Consider the following 22,762-nt stretch of genomic DNA (forward strand, 5'->3'; position numbering starts at 1 on the left):
GCATGCAGAGTTCTGGACATGCTGCTCTGATATGAAAGGCATCCCGTCTGAAATGGTGGGATTAATAAGAGAACCACCAAATGAAACACTGCAAGAGTCCTGCAGTGAGGTGTGCATTTTGTGCCTTTTGTGCCTCAAAAGATTCTTTTCTGGAAAGAGAGCCCTGGTAATTTGCTCTCTACAAATTACCCTCTGCAATATTGCTACTGAGTCCATGTTCCATGCCATGGTGGTGAGCACTAACCTCACAACTCTAATATTTTTTGTATCAAATTATGTTTATTGCATAAACAATTCACTAGGGTAGAGGGCTCACAGAAAGAAACTTGAAAATCACATTTGAGCTAAAGATATATTGGTGTCTGGTAGAACAGGCTCAGCCCCTCTAAGGTCCCTCTCAACTCACCACCCTACCACGGGGACCTGAAAGAGCACAAGATGCTGGTTCTAAGTACTTAGGGAATTTCTCTAGACTGCACTATCAACTGCACTCAAACAGTCTGGAGACTATTGTACTCAACACTCTCCATCTGAAGTCCAAAAGGAAAATAATTACCTAGCAATCAGAGGCAACTGACTCCAAATATGAAAAGTATGGTAGATTTAATTACATCCAATTTAAGGATTTCTGGCCAGGCACGGTGGCTCACGCCTTTAATTCCAGCATTTTGGGAGGCTGAGGCGGGTGGATCACTTGAGGCGAGGAGTTCCAGACCACCCTGGCCATCATGGTGAAACCCTGTCTCTACTAAAAATACAAAAATTAGCCAGGCATGATGGCACACGCCTGTAATCCCAGCTACTCAGAAGGCTGAGGCAGGGGAATCGCTTGAACTCGGGAGGTGGAGGTTGCAGTGAGCCGAGATTGCACCACTGCACTCCAGCCTGGGAGACAGAGCGAGAAAAAAGAAAAAAAGAAAGAAAAAGAAAAAAAAATTAAGGATTTATATTTAATAAAGAACACCATGGCAAATTTAACGAATGGAAATGGACTTGGGAAGATATATGCTACATATTAACAAGTGATATTAATCTTAGATATTACTTAATATATACAATGAACAAATCAATAAACAAAAGAAATGCCCACATTTTAGCATTATGTTTTGTTGTTTTCGTTTTGGACTTCACACGGAGAGTGTAGAGTATAATATTCTCCAGATTCAGGCTCTCTGTCATCATTAATCTACGCAAAGCCCTTCTCTTGTTTTATTCCTGTATTTTCCTCATCATAACCCACCAACACCCTTACTTCCCTTCCGTGGCCCCATAGGCATTAATTCTAATATAATTAATATATATTTTTATATATTAATATATATTCTTGGATTATATATATATGTCCTGAAAAAGATATGTGAAAGTGATTTCAATTTATATAAATAACATTGAGCTATATATGTCCTTTAGTTTCCTCCCATTTTATTCAAAACTATATGTAACTATATATCTGTATATATAGATATATATATCTCACTGCATCTACATAGATAAAATATCGTTGCTTCTGACTGCTAGATAGTGTTCCATGACTTGCATCCAGCACTTACTACTAAGTACAGCCATATTGCTCTTCAGGATTTTTCCTTTACAGCCCAGGAGTGATGCAAGAGAATTCCTGTTTGCTCATAATTGGTATTATCCAACTTTCTAACTTTTCCCAATCTGATTGTTGTAAACTGGTGTCTTGTTATTCCTTTCATTTGCATTTCTCCAATTACTGCTGAAATTGGACGTCTCTTCACATGTGTGATACCCATTTATATTTCTCCTTCTGTAGATAGCTTATTCATTTCTTGTGACCATTGTCTTTCATTTATTGATTTGTTCATTGTATGTATTCAGTAATATCTAAGATTAATATCACGTGTTAATATATAGTATATATCTTCCGAAGTCCATTTCCATTCTGTTAAATTTACCCAAGGTGTTCTTTATTAAATAGAAATCCTTAATTTTGATGTAGTTAAACGTACCATAGTTTTCACATTATTTTTGCACTTTTTGCATTATGCTTAAGATAATCTCCACTACAACATCACAAGAAATTTTTATTAGAATTATATTAAATTTCTAGATTAACTCAGGTATAATTTGTATCTTTACAACATTCATCCTGTCATGAATATGTTACAGCTCTCCAATTATTCAGGTCTTCTTTTATGTCTTTCATAGGGTTTAAACAATTTTCTTATCATAACAATTTTCCCTATTCTTTGTAGGTTATTCCTATTTTATAATTCTTATTGTAATTATGAATAATGTCTGTTTTCCTATGGCATTTTCTATTAAATTATTGCTATGGCAGACTTTTCAAAGTTTATTTTAACTAGAAAACTTCCAACTCTCTTATTGTATTAAGAGTTTGTTTGTTTATTGTGTTTTCTATGCAGATGATTATTTTATCTGCAAATAATGGCAAGTTTGTTCCTCCTTTGAATCCTTCTATTTGTCATTTCTATTCCTTGTCTTTCTGCACTAGCCAGGACTTTTAGTTCTTTATAGAACAGTAACCAGTGCTGACATGACAAATTCTTGTTTGGTTCCTGATCTAAAGAGAGTGAATTTAGTTTCTCCATCAAATATGATGTTATCTGTAGGGTTTTTGTACATAATATTTATGAAGTTAAGGGAGTTTCCTTCGTGTCTTAGTTTACCGAGAAGTGCTTTTCCTAATTAATAGATATTAAAATTTGTCAAATTCTATCTATTAATGTGAGTTTCAACAGATTTTTCTGATTTTAGAAGTTTTTAAAAATTTTTAATTAAAATTTACTCAAGTTTTTTCTGATTTTAAGTTTCTGACAGATTTTAAGTCATGTAATTTCTAGGACAAATGCTACTAGATCATAGTATATATTTACATATATTTTAATTTTACTTTAAGTTCCAGGATACATGTGCAGAACATGAAGGTTTGTTACATAGGTATACATGTGCCATGGTGGTTTGCTGCTCCTATTTTCCCATCCTCTAATTTTCCTTCCCTCGCCCCCCACTCTCCACAGGCCTGGGTATGTGTTGTTCCCCTCCCTGTGTCCATGTGTTCTCACTGTTCAACTCCCACTTATGAGTGAGAACACGTGGTGTTTGATTTTCTATTCCTGTGTTAGTTTGCTGAGAATGGTGGTCTCCTGCTTCATCCATGTCCCTGCAAAGGGCATGAACTCATCCTTTTTTATGACTGCATAGTATTCCATTGTGTATATGTGCCACATTTTCTTTATCCAGTCTGTCATTGATAGGCATTTGGATTCGTTCCAGCCCTATTGTAAATAGTTCTGCAGTGAACATATGTGTGCTTGTGTCTTTATAGTAGAATGATTTATATTCCTTTGGATATATATGCAGTAATGGGATTGCTGGGTCAAATGGAATTTCTGGTTCTAGATCCTTGAGGAATCACCGTACTGTCTTCCACAATGGTTGAACTAATTTACATTCCCATGAATAGTGTAAAAGTGTTCCTTTTTCTCCACATCCTCTCCAGCATCTATTGTTTCTTGACTTTTTAATAATCGCCATTCTGATCAGCATAAGATGGTATCTCATTGTGGTTTTGATTTGCATTTCTCTAATGATCAGTGATGTTGAGCTTTTTTTCATATGTTTGTTGGCTGCATAAATGTCTTCTTTTGAGAAGTGTCTGTTCATATCCTTTGCCCACTTCTTGATGGTGTTGTTTGTTTTTTTCTTGTAAATTTGTTTAAGTTCCTTATAAATTCTGGATATTAGACCTCTGTCAGATGGGTAGATTGCAAAAATTTTCTCCCATTCTGTAGGTTGCCTGTTCACTCTGATGATAGTTTCTTTTGCTGTGCAGAAGTTCTTTGGTTTCATTAGATCCCATTTGTCAATGTTAGCTTTTGTTGCAATTGCTTTGGCATTTTCATCACGAAGTATTTGCCCATGCCTGATCATAGTATATTTCTATAATACAGTTGACCCTTGAACAACCTGGGGGTTAGGGGTGCTAACCCTCGTGCAGTTGAAAATCTGTCTACAGGCTGGGTGCGGTGGCTCACAACTGTAATCCCAGCACTTTGGGAGGCCAAGGCAGGCAGATCACGAGATCAGGAGATTGAGACAATCCTGGCTAATGCAGTGAAACCCTGTCTCTACTAAAAAATAGAAAAAATTAGCCACGCCTGGTGGCACGTACCTGTAGTCCCAGCTACTCGGGAGGCTGAGGCAGGAGAATTGCTTGAATCTGGGAGGCAGAGGTTGCAGTGAGCCAAGATCGCACCACTGCACTCTAGCCTGGGTGACAGAGCAAGAATCCATCTCAAAAAAAAGAAAATCTGCATATAACTTTTGACTCCCCAAAATCTTAACTACTAATAGCCTACTATTGACCAAAAGCCTTGCAAATAACATAAAAAGTTGATTAACACGTTTGATATGTTATATGTATTATATATTGCATTGTCACAATAAAGTAAGCCAGGGAAAATAAAATATTATTAAGAAAATCATAAGGAAGAAAAAATATTTATTATTCATTAAGCGAAAGTGGATCATCATAAAGGTCATCACCTTTGTTGTCTTCGTGCTGAGTAGACTGAGAAGGAGGAAGAGGAGGGATTGGTCTTGCTGTCTCAATGGTGGCAGAGGCAGAAGAAAACCTGCATATAAATGGACCCACTTGATTCAAATGTGTTGTTCAAGGGTCAACTGTATATTGGTTGGCTCTCATTATCTAATATTTTACATAAGAATCTTCTCTGTCATAAATAAAATGAACTTAAAATTTTCTTTTGTTGTACTGACTTGGTTTTACAAATCAAGGTTATACTAGCCTCAGAAATGACTAGAATTGCTTTTATTCTTATCTATTTTCTGACGCAATTTACTTAGATAAAAATTTCTAATTAATAAATTAAATAATTTGCTTCCTGAAATTCTATGAGAACCCATCCTGCAAAACCATCTAGATTGAAACTTTTCCTATGAAATTAGGATAACTTCTATTTCAATCTTTTTCATATTAGTGGCTATTAATCCATTTGGAGTTTCTATTTTTAAATCTGAGATTAATGGTTGCTTATAATTTTACTATTTTATGCCAGACATGGTGGCTCATGCCTGTAATCCCAACAGTTTGGGAGGCCCAGGAGGGTGGATCACCTGAGGTCAGGAGCTCGAGACAAGCCTGGCCAACACGGTGAAACCCCAACTCTACTAAAAATACGAAAAAATTAGCTGGGCGTGGGAGCGCATGCCTGTAATCCCTGCTACTCGGGAGGCTGAGGCAGGAGAATCACTTGAACCTGGGAGACAGAGGTTGCAGTGAGCTGAGCTCGCGCCACTGCAATCCAGCCTGGGTGACAGAATGAGATTCTGCTTCCAAAACAAAAAAAAAAAAGTTGCTATTTTAAAATTTCTTTTACTTCTGATCATTTCCCCTTTCACTGAATGTTTTATTTGCATATTCTATTTTATCTTTGATTAATCTTGTCAAAGATTTGTCTAATATTAATAATTATTTTAAAAACCATTTTTTGGAAGTTTTCAATTTGATCTCTATTTTTGCTCTAATATTTATTATTTATTTTCTTCATTTTTCTTTCTTATTTGGTTTTTTTCTATCTTGTAAAATAGAATATTTATTTTCTATTCTATAGATCAAAGCTGTACATTTTCATCTGCATATTGATTTAGTTCTGTCCAATAAATCTTGACCTTTACGACCTTCATCTATTTTTAGTTTTCTTTCTGCATAGTTTTGTTTTAAATATTTCTCTCATAGAAACATATTTCTCTAATCTGAGAGTTTCTTTTGACTGGTGCAGCCTGGTTACATTTATTGTAATTACAACAGAATTTACTTAATCCTATTATAAGATTTATTTAATCTTATTTTATGTTTTCAATGTATCATATATTTTTGGAGGTTTTATACTCCATTGCTAATTTTCATTGAATAAATCAATATATTTTTCTGATGGTTTGAAAGTTACACATTCCGGGTCAAGCGTGGGGGCTCACGCCTGTAATCCCACCACTTTCAGATACTGAGGCAGGTGGATTGCTTGATCACCCCACTGCACTCCAGCCTGAGTAACAGAGTGAGACTTTGTCTCAAAAAAAAAAAAAAAAGAAAAAGAAAAGAAAAGAAAGTTACACATTCTGGAGCTAACAGCTGTACTGGTGTCTTTTTGATTTCATCATTTTCTGACTGTAGTAGAAGCCAGTTCCTAGCTAACTCAGCTCTGTCATATGGTTCTAGGAAGTTTTTCCTGAAAGTTCAACTTTGAAGCTGTTTCAGCAACCTTCCCAATAACTGAGCAACCTATAGCCCTTAAAAATCCCTTTTTATTTAAACTAGCTTGAGTGGACTCTGTTATGCAACCAGTCTTTACTTGGTCAGAAAGATAGTTTTCATCTCAATTCCTTTAATGAATATTCATCCATTTGGGATTTCTGTGTTTCAATACAAGTGATATTTGCTTATAATTTTATTCTTTTAAAATCTCTTCTATTTATAATTATTTATTCTTTTCATAGTATATTTTGTTTATTTACATGTTCTCTTTAATTTTTGGTAAGTCTTGTCGAAGACTTGTCTAATCAGCATCCTAACGAGTATCTTAGCATGTTCTCATATCCTTCTGATATCTTTATTACTATCTTGTAAATATATTACTATCATCAATAGCTTTAGTTCTATTTTTTTTTTTTTTTTTTTTTTCTGAGATGGAGTTTCACTTCGTTGTCCAGGCTGGAGTGCAGTGGCACAATCTCAGCTCCCTGCAACCTCTGCCTCCTGGATTCAAGTGATTCTCCCACCTCAGCCTCCCAAGTAGCTGGGATTACAGGCACCTATTCCCAGCTAATTTTTATATTTTTAGTAGAGATGGGGTTTTACCATGTTGGCCAGGCTGGTATCCAACTCCTAATCACAGGTGATCGATCCATCCACCTTGGCCTCCCAAAGTGCTGGGATTACAGACATGAGCCACAGCACCCGGCCTAGTTCTAAATTTGTAATGGATTTTTTTTCCTTATATGTTATTTATCTGCTACCACAACAATGTAAGTAATAAACACACACAAAGTCTCAGTGCCATACAAAAATAAACATTCAGTTTTGCTCACAAGTCTATGAAGTTAGCTGAGCAGATCTACTGATCTGACCTGGGATGGGTAAGGCACACTCATTCATCTGAGATTAGCTACAGGTCAGCTAGAAGTCTTCCAATATCTTGACTGCCTCCTTTACATGTTTGGGGCCTACCTGGGACAACTGGGCTGACTCAGCTCTGCCTGACATGATCTATAGTCTTCCAATACACTACAGTGGACTTGTTTTTATGGTGGTAGAGAGGGTGCAGAGGTATTCAGGCCCCCTGAAGCTTTGGCTTAGAACTGGCATACCATCACTTTTTTGCCACATTCTAATGGTCAAAGCAAGTCACAAAGCCAACCCAGATTCAAAGGGTGAGAAAGTAGACCCTACTTCTTGATTAGAGGAACTGCAAAGTCACATTGCAAAAGCCACAGACACAGAGAGGGGTGGGAAGTCAGGGTTACCCTTACAATCACTCCATTGTTTCAGTTATCTACTGCTTTGTAACAAAGCACCCCAAAATATAGCAGCTTAGGATAAAACCTTATTATTATCTCTTATGATTCTACATTATGGCCAGATTTAGATAAGCAGTTCTCACTTGGGTCTTTAATTCAGTTGCAGCCAGATGATGGCTGGGGCTGAAGTCATCAGAAGGCTCAATGCAACAGGGCATCCACGACAGTTCCCTTAGCCACATGTCTGGTGGCCTCAGCTGAGATGACTGAAATATCTGGGGACTGGCTTCCATGTGGCCTGTCCATGTTGCTAGTTTGGACAGTTTCAGCATAACAGTCTCAGGATATTCAAAATTCTTACATGGCTGCTTGTTTTCACCACAATAAGCATTCCAAGATCCCAGCCCCAAAAGTCACACAGTGTCTCTTCTGCCACACTCTACTGCTTACACAGGGCCAGCACTGATTCAATAGAAAAGACTGCATGAAGGTTTGGATACTGGAAGGTATTCGTGGGCATCGTACATAGGTATGTGTGTAATATCATGTGTGTGTGATACCATCTTCAGCTTAGGTTCTGAATTTGTAGTTAATTTTTATTCTTTCCGATATAAATAAATATATGTGTACATGATGCTGTTTTGTAGACAATACATTTTACTTATTTCCCATATCTACTAAAGTATTGAGTTTACTTTCCTTCTTGTCAGACTATGTATTTCTTTAAACAGTTCTCCAAGTGGATGTTTTTGAGGCTTTGCATGACTAAGAATATCATTATTTCTTACTCACATTTAACTTTTTGAAGTTCCCTTTCTTCAATACTTTGCATCCAGTGTTGCTATTGAAACACTTCTCTAAGTGATTATACTAAGTTTTCTTTATTATATACTTTATCCACTCCTTTCTAATGCACACCCTCAAGTGATGTCACCCCTCAAGGAACCTATATTTCCTGCGCAGGCTCTCCTCTTTTCCAACAGCTGCCTCAGTGATAACCCAGTTCTTGAAGTGGAGAATGGAGAAAGGAGGCAGCATCCAGGCTCCAGCTCAAGGCTGCACCTGCTTTTATCCACCCCTACTCATGCCCAGACCACAAGCTTCATAGTATCCTGCAGTCTCCAGTTAAGAGCTGGCCCTGCCACTGTCCTCCTCACAGTGGCTGTGGGAAAGGCAATGTCTCACTCAGGGAAAGATGGGGCACAACAAGAACACCTCCCAGCCTGCTTCCATTCCAGGCTACCTTCAGCATCAACCTCCATCATTTACCCTCTCCCCACATCTATCATTTACCTTCTCCCCACAACCATCACCTCCACCTCCTCAGGCTGTTCTCACAATGTCGGTTCTGAGATATGACATCACTCCTCTTGGCTCCAGGTCATCCTCAGAGCAGAGATAATGTTATTTTGCCATCTGATCAGAAACTACACATCCCATGCCCCAGACTCTTCAATTCATTTTAAGATAACACAATATCGTATTAAAATGTAGGGTTGAAATTAGAACATGCCAAACTTAAGAACATATTTGAAATGAGTTTTGTTTTCAGTAAACTCCAGTTTAAAAATTTTCATTAGATGTTTTACTTTATATAATTACCTAGTTTTAAAAACTGAAGTAAAATGAATAAAGCAGCATTTGTTATACATGATAATTTTCTAAGATTGTTTAATCAATAAAGAATAAAAAAGTACCATTACAAATGTATTGATCTTGGTAAAACAGAAGGACACAAATGTCTTGTTATAAACTGTTGGATGCATTCCCTTGTTTCCCTTGTTCCAGAACATTTGGCATTCTTTGTCAACTAGTATATAAAAGAATAGAAAAGCAAATGTCTCTCATATTTCCTTTATACTACTATATTAATAAATCAGAAAGATAGTCCACTAGAAAGAATAAATGGCTTCAATTATAAGCCATATATAAGTAATGGATCTGGCCATGCATGAGAAAACAGTTTTTCCTTTTATACTCACACCATTCTCAATATCTCACTTCTGACACCAGATCTATGGTGTTTTTCCCACTTGATCTATTATCCAACACCAGCTGGGTGTTTAACAATTGAACTCCCATTCTGACACTATCTCAAGTTAGTGCAGAACCCACAGGTTAAGGGCCTCCCACAAGACTCTACCCCCACTGCAGATGCCAATGATAAGTAGTAGGTTTCCTGATTACCCACAACTTCTGTACAACTTGGCTACAAACTGGAAGTTCTGAGACCTCCTTGGGCTCGATAGTTTGCTAGAGCAACTCACAGAACACAGGGAAACACTTGTGTTTCCTGGCTTATTATATAATAATGGATATGATAAAGAATACAGATAAACAGCCAGATGAAGGTTCATGGGGCAAGGTCTGAAGGGTCCCAAGCACAGCAGCTTCTATTGCCATGGAGTAGGGGTATGCCACCTTCTGGCATATGGATGTGTTCACCACCCTAAGAATTCCTCAAACCCTGTCATTTGGGGATTTTGAAGGAGGCTTCATCATGTAGACATGATCAATTATTAACTAAATCTTCAACTCCTCTTCCCTCTTCAGAGTAGGGGGATGCGGTTGAAAGTTCCAGGCTTCTAATTATGGCTTGGTCTTTCTGGTGACTAGCCCCCATGCAGGAGCCCACCGAAAGTGGCTCTCATCACCCTGAAAATTCCAAGGTATTTAGGAGCTCCGTATCACAAATTGGGTAAAAGACAAAAAAATGAGAACAAAAGATGCACCTAGCATCCCTGTCACTCAGGAAATAACCAATGTTTAGGAGCTCTGGCCAGGAGCAGAGAACAAGACCAATACACACATATGTCTTATTACATCAAAAAATCACAGGCTAAAAGCAAAGTTTTCCTGTTTTGTTCAACCTATGTCAATCTTTGAAGTCACTCACAGTTGAACATTTTAATTTTCTTGTTTCAAGTGCTATCTATAAATTTTATTATTTTCAATATTGAATCTTTCTATTTGTTAAATTCACTCAAATCACAGCCCTCTTGCTGTTCAGGGTTTTTTTGTTTTGTTATTGTTCTTTATTTTCATGTAATAAATGATTTGTTAATGTCATCATTTTTGCTTGTGACTTTATTTTGAAACCTTTTTTGCAGTTGAAAGTACGTATTTTTGGCTGATATTGAATTGGGAGCACACAAACCAAGCACAACATTATGGTCTTTCTCTCCATATTCTTAAATATAAGAATATATATAAATATTTATATCTTTGTGTTCTAAGAGTTTGGCATGTATAGCAGTACTTTTGCCATCTGTTTATTTTGGATGTTATTGACATGAATCTACAGTAAAAAATTCGCCAATGGAATCTCTTCTATTAGTACATTTTTCAACTGAAATACCATACATATACTTGAAGAACATTCTTGAACTGCTACATTTGAAATACTTTCTTTCCACCTTACCTGAACTTTTAGAAAAATTTCTCTTTCTTTTTTTCTTTTTCTTTTTTCTTTTTTTTTTTTTTTTTTTGAGACAGAGTCTCATTCTGTCACCCAGACTGGAGTGCAGTGGCATGATCTCAGCTCACTGCAACCTCTGCCTCAGCCTCCTGAGTAGTTGGGATTACAGGCGCCCGCTACCAAGCCCAGCTAATTTTTTTGTATTTTTAGTAGAGACGGGGTTTCACCATGTGGGCCAGGCTGGCCTTGAACTCCTGACCTTAGGTAATCCACCCACCTCAGCCTCCCAAGATTACAGGTGTGAGCCACTGTGCCCAGCCTAAGAATTTCTTAAGCATGGGTTTTGAAGAAGACCTTCAAAAGCAATAGCATAGTTCATGACTACTGCATTCCTTCCATTTTTTTTTTTTTTTTTTTTGAGATAGGGTCTCTCTCTGTTGCCCAGGCTGGAGTGCAGTGGTGCAATCTTGGTTCACTGCAACCTCTGCCTCCCGGGTTCAAGCAATTCTCCTACCTCAGTCTCCTGACTAGCTGGGACTACAGGCGCCCCACCACGCCCAGCTAATTTTTTGTGTTTCCAGCAGAGATGGCATTTTGTCATGTTGGCCAGGCTGGTCTTGAACTCCCAGCATCAAGTGATCCACCCACCTCAGCCTCCTAAAGTGCTAGGGTTACAGGCGTAAGCCACCATGCCTGGCCTGTATTCCTTCGATTTTTGAATTATTTTCTTGCTTGATTTGAAAACTTTGGGTGGATTGAGAGATTCTTTTTTTGTTCAAACCAAAATACAACACTTATTTCTAAAACACAGCAGCATTGGCACATTGAGGTTCAGAGGCTGATCCTTAGATGCAGTTACTGTAAGTCAAATAGCAATTTCATTATCAAATTCTGCAGAATTGATACTTTTTCTGGGGTAGGTCTGCCTTGGCACTGAAAATGCTAAAAACAATTGTAGAAGTTGTTTTTGAAATTTTGTTTGTTTGTCTTATTTTGTTTTTAAGAAAAATCTGAAAGTCATTTTTCTCAAAGGGCCCCAAATGCCTCCTAAAAACACAATTCCTCTAGCGGAGGCCCAACTCTGCTGAATGATAACAGCCCTCTGCCCATTCATCATACAGACCTGAAATAAGGGGAGTCCACTTCTCACTTGGGCAAATGAGGGGAGTTCACTCCTCACCAGAGCAACAGCCAGGCTCTCTGGTGCTAAGAAAGGCAGGACGCAGAGAGCAAGAAGGAAGAAAGTGGGCCCAGCCCCTGCACTCTGAGCCTGCCCAGCCCTTGTGGTAGGTGTTGCTTTATTTGAATGGTTTTTGGTTCCAGAGCCCACTTTTACTCTTAGCTTCCTGCTTGCTACCTTCCTGGCTTCAGCTATGCCCACTCCATTTTCATACTGCATCTTAGTACCTGGAAAAATCAGCCATGTTCAATACCCCAGGTCTGTGCCCTGCCCTAGAGGGAAGGAGACACTTAACGAACTGTGAAGTATAGCCATCATGCTCTCACGAACCTTTTTTGGTAGCTGAGCATCAAAATGCCTCACCATTTGGTGGGAAGACTGAAGAGAGGCAAATTCATTCCTACAAAGAATATGACCTGGCTAAGGTCCAAGATGCTATGGCCATTAAGTTAAATGAGAGGTGGGGAGTAACCATCTGTTAGCTGTGCAAAGTAAATAAAAAGCAGACATCTGGGGAGACAGGTGATAGGGTGGAAATGAAGTTGAACTGAAATGCAGGAGGGTTATGTGTAGCCTTAGCTTTGCTGACCATAGTATCAGTGTGACTTTGGGGAAGGTCACTAAACCTCACAGGACCTTAGTTTCCTCAGCAGCACATCAAGAGCATGGAACTGGACGACTATCAAGGTAGTTACAAACCCAAAAGATTTTTCTTGACCCCAGTCGACCTGTCCAGCTAATGTGGACACACATTAAGTACAGCCTTTGCTCATAATAGGGATTCAATATGCTAAACTGAATGTCCAAGGGCAATCTAATTAAGCAGACAGTGGGCTGTGGCTATTTCTGATGCCTACAACGCCCTTCAAAACCGTCCTTTGGTCTACCCAGCCTTGCCCTTAGCTATCAGTGTGTTAGCATCCTTTGCTGACTTAGAGAGAACAACAGCTACACAAGTGTTAAAATTCCTTGTCACCCTTGCCAGATAATATTCTTACTGAGGAGTCAACATATTTTGTGCTACGTCCAGAAAGTTTTTTGTTTCATTTGGTGTTTTTGTAAGCTCAAATGAAGTCCTTTGTCCTCAAAAGTATTTCTTATAAATTTTGGTAATGAATTCGGATGGTGGCCAAGGGGCAAAGAAGAGTCATATCTTAAAACTGAATGGTGATAAGCACCTCAATCCTCACTTCAGATGAAAAGGTCAAAAGTTTTCTCTCAACAATTCCTGCAGTACTTTCATTAGTGTGAGCATTTACACAAACAAAAATTATTTTCTCTCAAATAAAAAGGTATTAAGTATCACAAATTCATGTCTCTTCTTAATAAGTTATTCACTGAGGATTCACTCACCGAAAAAGAAAACTGCTATTAATTTATAAGGCAAAGAATATTACTTTGACCCAAGTTATGGGCTCCGAAACTGAACACACATCACAAATGTGAAAATAAGTAATTGAAAATCTAAGCTGTTGGAATCCTAAATTATTTTGAGCCTTAAAGAGTGTGATTATGGGACCTAGGTCATGTGACAAGCAGCTATAACCTAGGCAGCTATAATCAAGGTGCTACAACTTTTGTTTCTCTGATTACATATTAGCTTTCCTCCTTACCTACATTATTTTGTAAAATGTTGCAAATGACTAAAGGGTACCAGGAAAAACCCCTACCCTCTTCACCGTTAATCTTCATCATAGATTAACTTCCCTCTTTCCTTTCTTACACAAAGGCTTCATGGCTACCATATTGTCTTAAGATGAAATGTTAAATACACTTTTTCTAATTAAAAAGGAAATGAAAACAAGCTATACAGAAAAGAAAAGCCATATGGAAAAGAGAACAAAATGTAACTAACTAAATTGTTGTAGCTTGTAAAACCAGCCTCACATAGAAAATGTTATAATCTCACTAAATTTCTTTGTTTTCTGCTTGTATAAGTAAGAAGTTAACTTTGGAGCACTGACCCCATTTTTCTGGTATCTTTGCCTCCCAGATGACCATTCCCAGCTTTTCACTTGAATAAACTCTTTAAACTAGATTCTGATCCTTTCAGTTATTTCAGGTAGACAGAAAAAAATAAAATATTGAATTGGATTACAATAACAGCTCCTCTCATTTTCTATTGACCTAAATGGCTGATGCTGTGGAAACAGTGTGATTTCTATTCTATATTAATAAGTCAATAGCTTGAAGTGACATTAAAAGTAAAAGCATTTGTTTTGTTAATTTATTTTACTACAAAAAGCACTGAACAAAATCAAAATAAAAGAAAAACATCCTATGAAGTGAAATTGCCTCTGTTTGCTGATGACATGATCTTATATATAGAAAATCCTAAAGACTCTAAAAAAAAAACCTATTAGAACTGATCATGAATTCAGTGAAGTTGCAGGATACAAAATCAACTTAGAAAAATCAGTACCATTTCTATATACTATCTGAAAAAGAAATTGAGAAAACAATCCCATTTACAACAGCAACAAAAAATAAAATACTTAGAAGTAAATTTAACCAAGGGAGTGAAAGACCTGTATAATGAAAACTATAAAACATTGTTGAAAGAAAGTAAAGATGGAATAAATACATAGAAAGATATCCCATGTTCATAAATTGGAAGAATTAATATTTTTTGAATGTCCATATTGCCTCAAGTGATCTACAAATCCAATGCAATCCCTATCAAAACTCCAATGTCATTCTTCACAGAAATCGAAAACATAATTCTAAAACTTGTATGAAATCACACAAAAAAACTTAGCCAAAACAATCTTGACCAAAAAGAACAAAACTAGAAGCTTTACAGTACTGGATTTCAAAATACATTACAAAACTATAGTAATCAAAACATAGTGGTACTGACATAAAAACAGACACATTAACCAATGGAATAGGATAGAGATTCCAAAATAAACCCACAAACCTATATTCAGTTAGTATTCAACAAAGGTGCCAAGAACACACAATGAGGAAAGGACAGTCTCTTCAATAAATGGTGCTGGGAAAACTAGATATCCACATACAGGAGACTGGAAATGGACCCTTATTTTACCCCTTATACAAGAATCAACTCAAAATGGATTAAAAACTTAAATAAATGTAAAACTATAAAACTACTAGAAGAAAACTTAGAGGAAAAACTCCATGACATTGGTCTGGGCAGAGATTTTTTGGATATGACCCCAAAGCACAAGCAACAGAAACAAAAATAGGCAAATAGTATTGCGTCAAACTCAAAAGTTTCTGCACAGCAAACAATAGAATGGAGAGTCAACCCACAGACTGGCAGAAAATATTTGCAAATCATGCATTGGATAAGGGTCTAGCCCAAGAAACTCAAACTACTTAATAACAAGAAAACAAATTACCTTATTTTAAAGTGGGCAAAAAACTTGAATAGCTATTTCTCAAAAGACTTACAAATGGCCAAGAAATACATGAAAAATTATCAACACCTCCAATCATCAGAAAAATGCATATTAAAATTACAATGAGATGTCACCTCACATGTGTTAGATAGGCTATTATAAAAAATATGAAAGATAACACATGTTGGTGAGTATGTGGAGAAAAGATAAACCTTATACACAGTTCATATTGTTCATTAGTACAGCCATTTTGGAAAATAATATGAAGGTTTCTCAAAAATTAATAATAGAAGTACTGTATGATCCAGCCATCCCATTAGTAGCATTGCTTTTTCCTTTTTTCTTTGTCTTCTCTCTGGTTATTGAATGTTCGGTTTAATTGAGACTTTTCCAATATGTATGAATCAGCACCAGTTCATGAGCTATTTTAAATACACTGGAATAATGGCATGCAGTGCTAGGTGCACTATAGTTAGCACACAATACATGGTTAAATAAGAGTTAATCAGCTTTTGACAGTTATAGAGGAATTTTTACAGTCATGCCAGTAATATATAAATAATTTAAAAAATACTAAACATGAAAAAATAAGAAATAAAGAAGGAAATCACTATTGATTTAGGCTTTGTGGCTGGTGTTGTACTAGGCCTTTTCATCTGTAATGACTTCAGTTTAGACTTACAACAGCCCTGTGAGGTAGGCATGCTATTGTAAAGCTTTTAGAGATGAAGAAATGCACACTCAGAAAGGCCAAATCACTTGCCTAAAGTTGCACATTTTATAAGTAACAGAATCAGAATCTCAACCCAAGCCCCATTAACTCCAGAGGCCAAACTGTAAACAATAAGTAACTGAATGGACAAATTGGAAAATTATTTTGAAGGCACAGGCATCTAAAGAATTTCAATAAGGTCAAAACCACACAATTGATTACAATATATTTTATATTATTCTGACATATCTGTGCAATAAATATTTAAATGGAGACAATAAACAGAACTTTGGATTTTGGTTTAAATTAGAAGAATGTACCCATATTTCCTCCAGGCCCAGCTGAAACCTCCTCCCTTAGTCAAGCAATGAGTGCAGACCTGGTAGTCTATTCAGAGAGGTTACTCAATCCTGTCTGGATTGAATAATGAGGATTGAGGCTAATAGATTACAAGAGCACACAGCCAAGTCATCACTATAACAGGCGTACTTTATGATTTTGAGAAATATACTAAACATTTGGGCTGTTCAAGGCCTACTCCTCTTTCATTGTGCTTCTAAGTAAGTCAGAAATACTGGTCCTAGAGTATCTCCTTCCCAGAGGATTCCTTGGGTTGAAGACCAGGTGTATTCATCTGCTTGAGCTGCTATAACACAATGCCTTAGACTGGGGTGACTTAAACCACAGACATTTATTTCTCATAGTTTAGAGGCTGGGAAGCCCAAGATGAAGGTGATTGTCAATTCAGTTCCTGGCGAGAGCTCCCTTCCTCACTTGCAGATGGCCACCTTCTCACTGTGTCCACACAGGGCACACAGAGAGCGATATCTCTCTATTTCTCTTCCTATAAAGTGACTAATCTCATCATGACGGCCCCACTCTCATGACTTTGGGAGGTAATCTAACCCTCATTACCTCCCAAAGGCCCCGTTTCTAAATACCAACACATTGGGGGTGAGGGCTTCAAGATATGAATTTGGGAGAGGATACAATTTAGTCCATAATACCAGGTGATGCTAAAATCTTGGGGGACTTACAAATTTTTCCTTTCTCAAATTATCCTATCTCATGATTCTTGCTTATTTTCACCTTTTCTTTCAATGTAAGTGAGGTACTGCATTTAATTGGGCTTCAGTAAGAGGCAGGATCTCATAACTTCTCAAATCATGTACCTCAATCAATTCAGAGATCAGGGAAAATACCAGTGGCCCAGAGCAGGTAATTTATCATATTCTATATAGTTGAGATTTAAGTTGACTGTCTGTCAAGGGGTGTGTGCAATCCCTGTGAGAAATTCAGGTTTATGAGAAACCTTGCTTTTAAATAGTGAAGTGGATGTGAGAACTGAGCTTTTATATCTCATTGCTGGAGCTGATGATGAGTGTGATGGAGCAGCTCAGGAGCTGTTGCTGCTGTACAATGCGGTGCAGTGGACAGCACCTAGGTTCCAGCCGCACTTCTGCAACATATTAGCTGTGTGGCCTCAGGCAAGTCACTTCACTCTCCTGAGTCTGTTTCCTTTGCCAATAGCAATGATGATAAAAGAGACAAATACAAATACTGCAGGTGTGGAACAGATAACACCTAATCATTTTAAGATGCTGTTACTGCAATGATCACACCTGAAACTCACTATCTGGAAATAGTTTAAGGCCTTGGTTTCCCAGGTACCCTAAAATTGGCATTCCAGAGCTGTTTAGTAGGAGCATCAATATTTTCCCCTTGCTTTGTGCCTGTGGCCCTAGGCTCCCTTAAGATCCTAAATATGATGACCTAAGATAAGAATGTCCCTATAACAGAGCACTTCTCTAAACTCAGTCATGTCTGACATGTCACTTTGCAGACTCTGTTATCAGGGGACTTTGTTTAGCCTTTTTATCTTCAAAGCAAAATGTTCTTAAAGGGTTTACTCTTTAATGGTAGCAAAACAAACCACTCTTCAGCCTCTTCTAAATGGTGAGAGTATCTGGTCAGATGTAAAGAGAGGGAAAGATTAATTTAAAGAGAACCCTTCCCTTCTGACTCTAGCTGCCTTGTGTCTTAATCAGGGTCACTCGAGCAATCAGTCCACAAAAAATGGAATAACCTGTCCTAGAAAATTTGTTTCTAACAGAAAGCCAGCTACTACCAGTTTAGAGAAATTAGCTGAAGTGAGAGGTAAACTCTATGAATATGCAGGATAGAAAATGATTGAAATGAAACTTATGATGTTGGCCAAATCTGCAGACAACTTGCCTGTGCTCAGGAGACACTGCACTACCTATAGGGCAGGCCTAGAGGAAAGGCCTGTAGGAAGTGGAGAGGCACTGCTGGGGGACAGGGAGACATGACATCTCAGGATGTGGAAATGGAAAGGGAAGGCAAACTCTCACTATGGATAAGCGGAGCATCTGGTTCAGAAACAAAATATACAAACAAATCTTAAGAATGGTCTGAGAAAGTGATCAAGCAGTTAGAGCTCCAGAAAGAGATTCCACTAAACAGCTAAGATTATTCCAGGACTTCAGAGTCGGCCTCCAGCCCTGCTCAGTGGCCTTCTACACAGAAAATGGCATATTGTCATGGATTGAATTGTGTCTCTCCCAAATTCCTGTGCTGAAGTTTTAACCCCTAGTACCTTAGGATGTGATTATTTTTGGAGATAGCGTCTTTAAAGAGGTAATTAAGGTGAAGTGAAGTCATAAGTGTGGGAACCTAATCCAATATGACGTGTTTTTTAGAAGCCGAGGAAAAGACACCAGAGATCTGCACAGGCAGGAAAAAGACCATGTGAGAATATAGTGAGAAGGCAGCCATCTGCAAACCAGGGAGAGGCCTCAGGAGAATCCAGACCTGCTGACACCCTGATCTTGGACTTCTAGTCTCCAGAACTGTGAAAAATAAATTTCTGTTGTTTGAGCCACCCAGTCTGTGGGATTTTGCTATGGCAGCCCTAACAGACTAATGTATATATGCAGTGGGAACTAATCCCAAATCAAAAAGATCATGCATACAAGAAATAGTTAATATTTTATTTTTCTACAGCTCTATTACAAGTAATTTCAGAACCTCAAACCACTACCTTCCCTACCACAGGCAGTGTACAATTTAATGTCAGTCTACCCTGGATTCCCTCAGTGCCTAGGCATGGGGAAGGGAGAGCTCCCTATCTGCCTCTTGGGCATTATGGAGCAACGTTTGTCCTTCAGATGGGTCCTTAAGTTTGGGAATCTCTGTGAGGCTGCAATAGTCTTATTGGCCTAGATTTACCATTACGTGGTTTTTATTTTCTATGGTCATGTTGGGGCTCAGAAACCGATACTCCATAACATATGGCACAGCAACATGCCACACTGAACAAGAAGCCTCAAGGTTTCTCTGAATTCCCCACAACCACTACTATCTATACACTCTTCCTAAGAAGTTGAAGTTCTTTTATAGGCCTAATGTCCAGACCCACCAACGAGAACAATTGTTTTTTCTTCCCTTCCGTATAAGACCAAGAATGTAACCACACCTGAATAGATCCTTTCACTGTCAAAGACAACTATTACAAGTTAATCTCCGTTCCTAGATCTACTCATTCTCGCTAATAATCCCCTCAGAAGAATTCCTCTTTCTCCCCTTCTATAACCTGTTTTGCCAGGATGGTGTATAAACTTCCATCCCTCACTGGGAGGTTGTATTCTTTCTGAAGGATCCCATGTATACACGTTAAATAAATTTGTATACCTTTTCTCCTATTAATCTGCATCTTGTCAGTGATTTTTCAGCAAACTTTCAGAGGGCCGAGGGGAAAGTTATCCCTTGACCCACACCGTCACACCATCTTCCTTTAACACTGCAGGAAAAAAGGCCTGGGACTCTACTGCTTACATAGGATTTCAGGATACTCTCCACAGTATAGTAGGAAACTCAGCCATGGGCTTATCATCCTTTCATACCCTAATTATAACTACAGGCTGGAGTGTCAAGCATGGCTACTTAAAATAAGGGCAATGACTGACTATACTGCCATTGTCCGATGGGTTCTTCCTGACTGCTGCACAGACAAAATCAATCCACTGAGACCACAGCATTGCAGAGGAGAAAGAGATTAACTGACAGGAGGTCAGCCCACTCAGGAGAGCTGAAGCTATTCCTCAAATCAGTCTCCCTAAGGGCAGCTGACTCGGGTTTTTGTGGGCAGTTTGGTAGGTAGAGGGCTAGGGAATGGGTGCTGCTGATTGGTTGGAGATAAAATCACAGGGGTGTGGAAAATGATCCTCATGCTCTTGGTCTGCCTCTAGGTGGGGCCACAGGACCCGTTGAGTCAGGAGTCAGGAGTCCACGTGGAGTCAGTCTGAGAAACATCTCAAAAAAGCAATCTTAGGTTTTATAACAGTGATGCTATCTATAGGAGCAATTGGGAAGGTCACAAATCTTGTGACCTCTGGCCACAGGACCCCTGAACAGTAAGGAATTATAGAAACTATGCTTACATCTTAGCAGAGTTTAGACTCCTCTTGTAATCCTATTCTTGTGGTCTTTCATTAGTCTAATAAAGGTAATTTTTGGTCCCTAGGCAAGAAGGGGTTTAGTTTTAGGGAGAGACTATTATCATCCTTGCTTTTACGTTAGAGTGTAAATTAAATTCCTCCTAAAGTTAGCTTGGCCTATGCTCAGGAATGACCAAGGATAGCTTGGAGGTCAGAAGCAAGATGAAGTCAACTAACATTTCTCTTACTGTCATAATTTTGCAAAGGCAGTTTCTATACATATGCGCTTGCACATACACACACACACACACACACAAAATGGTAACTATGTAGAGAAAATGGATATGTTAATTTAGCTTGACTGTGTATGTCAAAACATCAAGTTGTACCCCATAAATGCATATCATGTTTACATGTCAATCAATAATAAAAATAAATAATAATAAATATAATGGTAATAATAAATAAAATTCTAAGCCCCTCAACTGACAAAATGGACTCCCTCTTAGCCAAGGGGTCTCCAGAGAAACCTTGAAAACTAAGTTCTCAGCAATGACAGAATGGGAGGTTAGATGTGCCTTGGTATACCCAGTCCCTCACTAACTGCCATGAGGCTTTCTTCCCTAAGGGCTAAACAAAAACCAGCCCTTTTGAAAGACTCCACCATTGATAGCAATCAACTGCCTGACACTGCCCCTCTGTTTTATGGTTTCAACAGCACAACTGAGCAGCATTTCTTTCTGATAAGAGACTACCATTGGTAGATAGTAGTCTCAAAGATTGGTAGTCTCTTATGTTATGTTTGCTGAGGATTTGCATATCCTCTGCTTCGCCTTTTGACGGAGAGGGCTGAAAACTCCACACCCAGGCGAAGCTAATCCTGCTATTATTTGTACATGGGATGCATGATATTCATGACTTCTCCTGCAGCTTATTGAATAAGTATATTTAGCCACCCTGCTCAGCATAAATTCCTGTTCCCTTTGCCCCTCCTTTGAAGTGCCTGTTTCCAGGTTCTGGCTAGAAGCTGTGCTTCCCAGCCTGTCATAATGTCCATCCTGCAGCCTGCAATCCTTTATGAAAAATAAAGCTCTCCTTTCAAAGTTTATGAACTCATAATTCTTCTGTCGATACAATGATATCTCCATTTAAAAAAAATAAGGACAACGACTCTTATTGGCTTTGAATTCCTACAATGGCATCACCTGGAAGCTCGTCAGAATTGTAGACTCTCAGACCCTAACCCACAGTCAGAAACTGCATTTTAACCATATTCCCAGGGGATTTTTTAAATACACATTAAACTTTGAGAGGCAGTGGGCTAGGGAAATGATTCTCAAACTGTAGCAGGAATCAGAATCACCTGGAGGCCTTGCTGAAGTACAAGGGCTTGGCCCACTCCCCTAGACTCTGATTCAGCTGGTCTCGGCTCGGGTAGGGCCTGAGTGATCGTCATGCTGCTAGTCTGGGGACCACAATTTGAGTAGAATTGGTATGGAGTGTATAAAAGTATGTTAGTGTTTTATAAGTTAAGAGACCCTGGCTAACTTTTCCTGATTATCTTATTATGACTTGAGGCAGATCTGTCATAACATTTGTAGAGCAAGAATATCAAAGGAGACCTACACACCATTTGTATAAACACTTAAAAGTTATGAACCAGGCTGCAAAAAAAACAGAGGGTTTAAATTTTTGTTGTTGTTGTTGTTGTTTGTTTTTTTAAGGCAGGGTCTCACTATTGCACAGGCTGGAGTGCAGTGGCTCAATCTCGGCTCACTGCAGCCTCGACCTCCTGAGCTCAAGCAATCCTCCCATCTCAGCCTCCTGAATAGCTGAGACCACAGGTGTGTGCCACCATGCCCAGCTAGTTTTTGTATTTTTTGTAGAGAAGGGATTTGCCCTGTTGCCCAGGCTGGTCTTGAATTCCTGGCTCAAGCAATCTGCCCACCTCAGCCTCCCAAAGTGCTGGGATTACAGGCATGAGCCACTGCACTCAACCTTAAAATGTCTTATTCTCTATCTTGGCAAATACACCTCCAGGATGATGTGAAACATCATGCTTAAATGTGGAATTCTCAGGAATCTTCAGAATTTCATATACCT

The sequence above is a fragment of the Gorilla gorilla genome, chromosome 2, assembly GCF_029281585.2.
Source record: "Gorilla gorilla gorilla isolate KB3781 chromosome 2, NHGRI_mGorGor1-v2.1_pri, whole genome shotgun sequence".
NCBI lineage: Eukaryota > Metazoa > Chordata > Mammalia > Primates > Hominidae > Gorilla > Gorilla gorilla.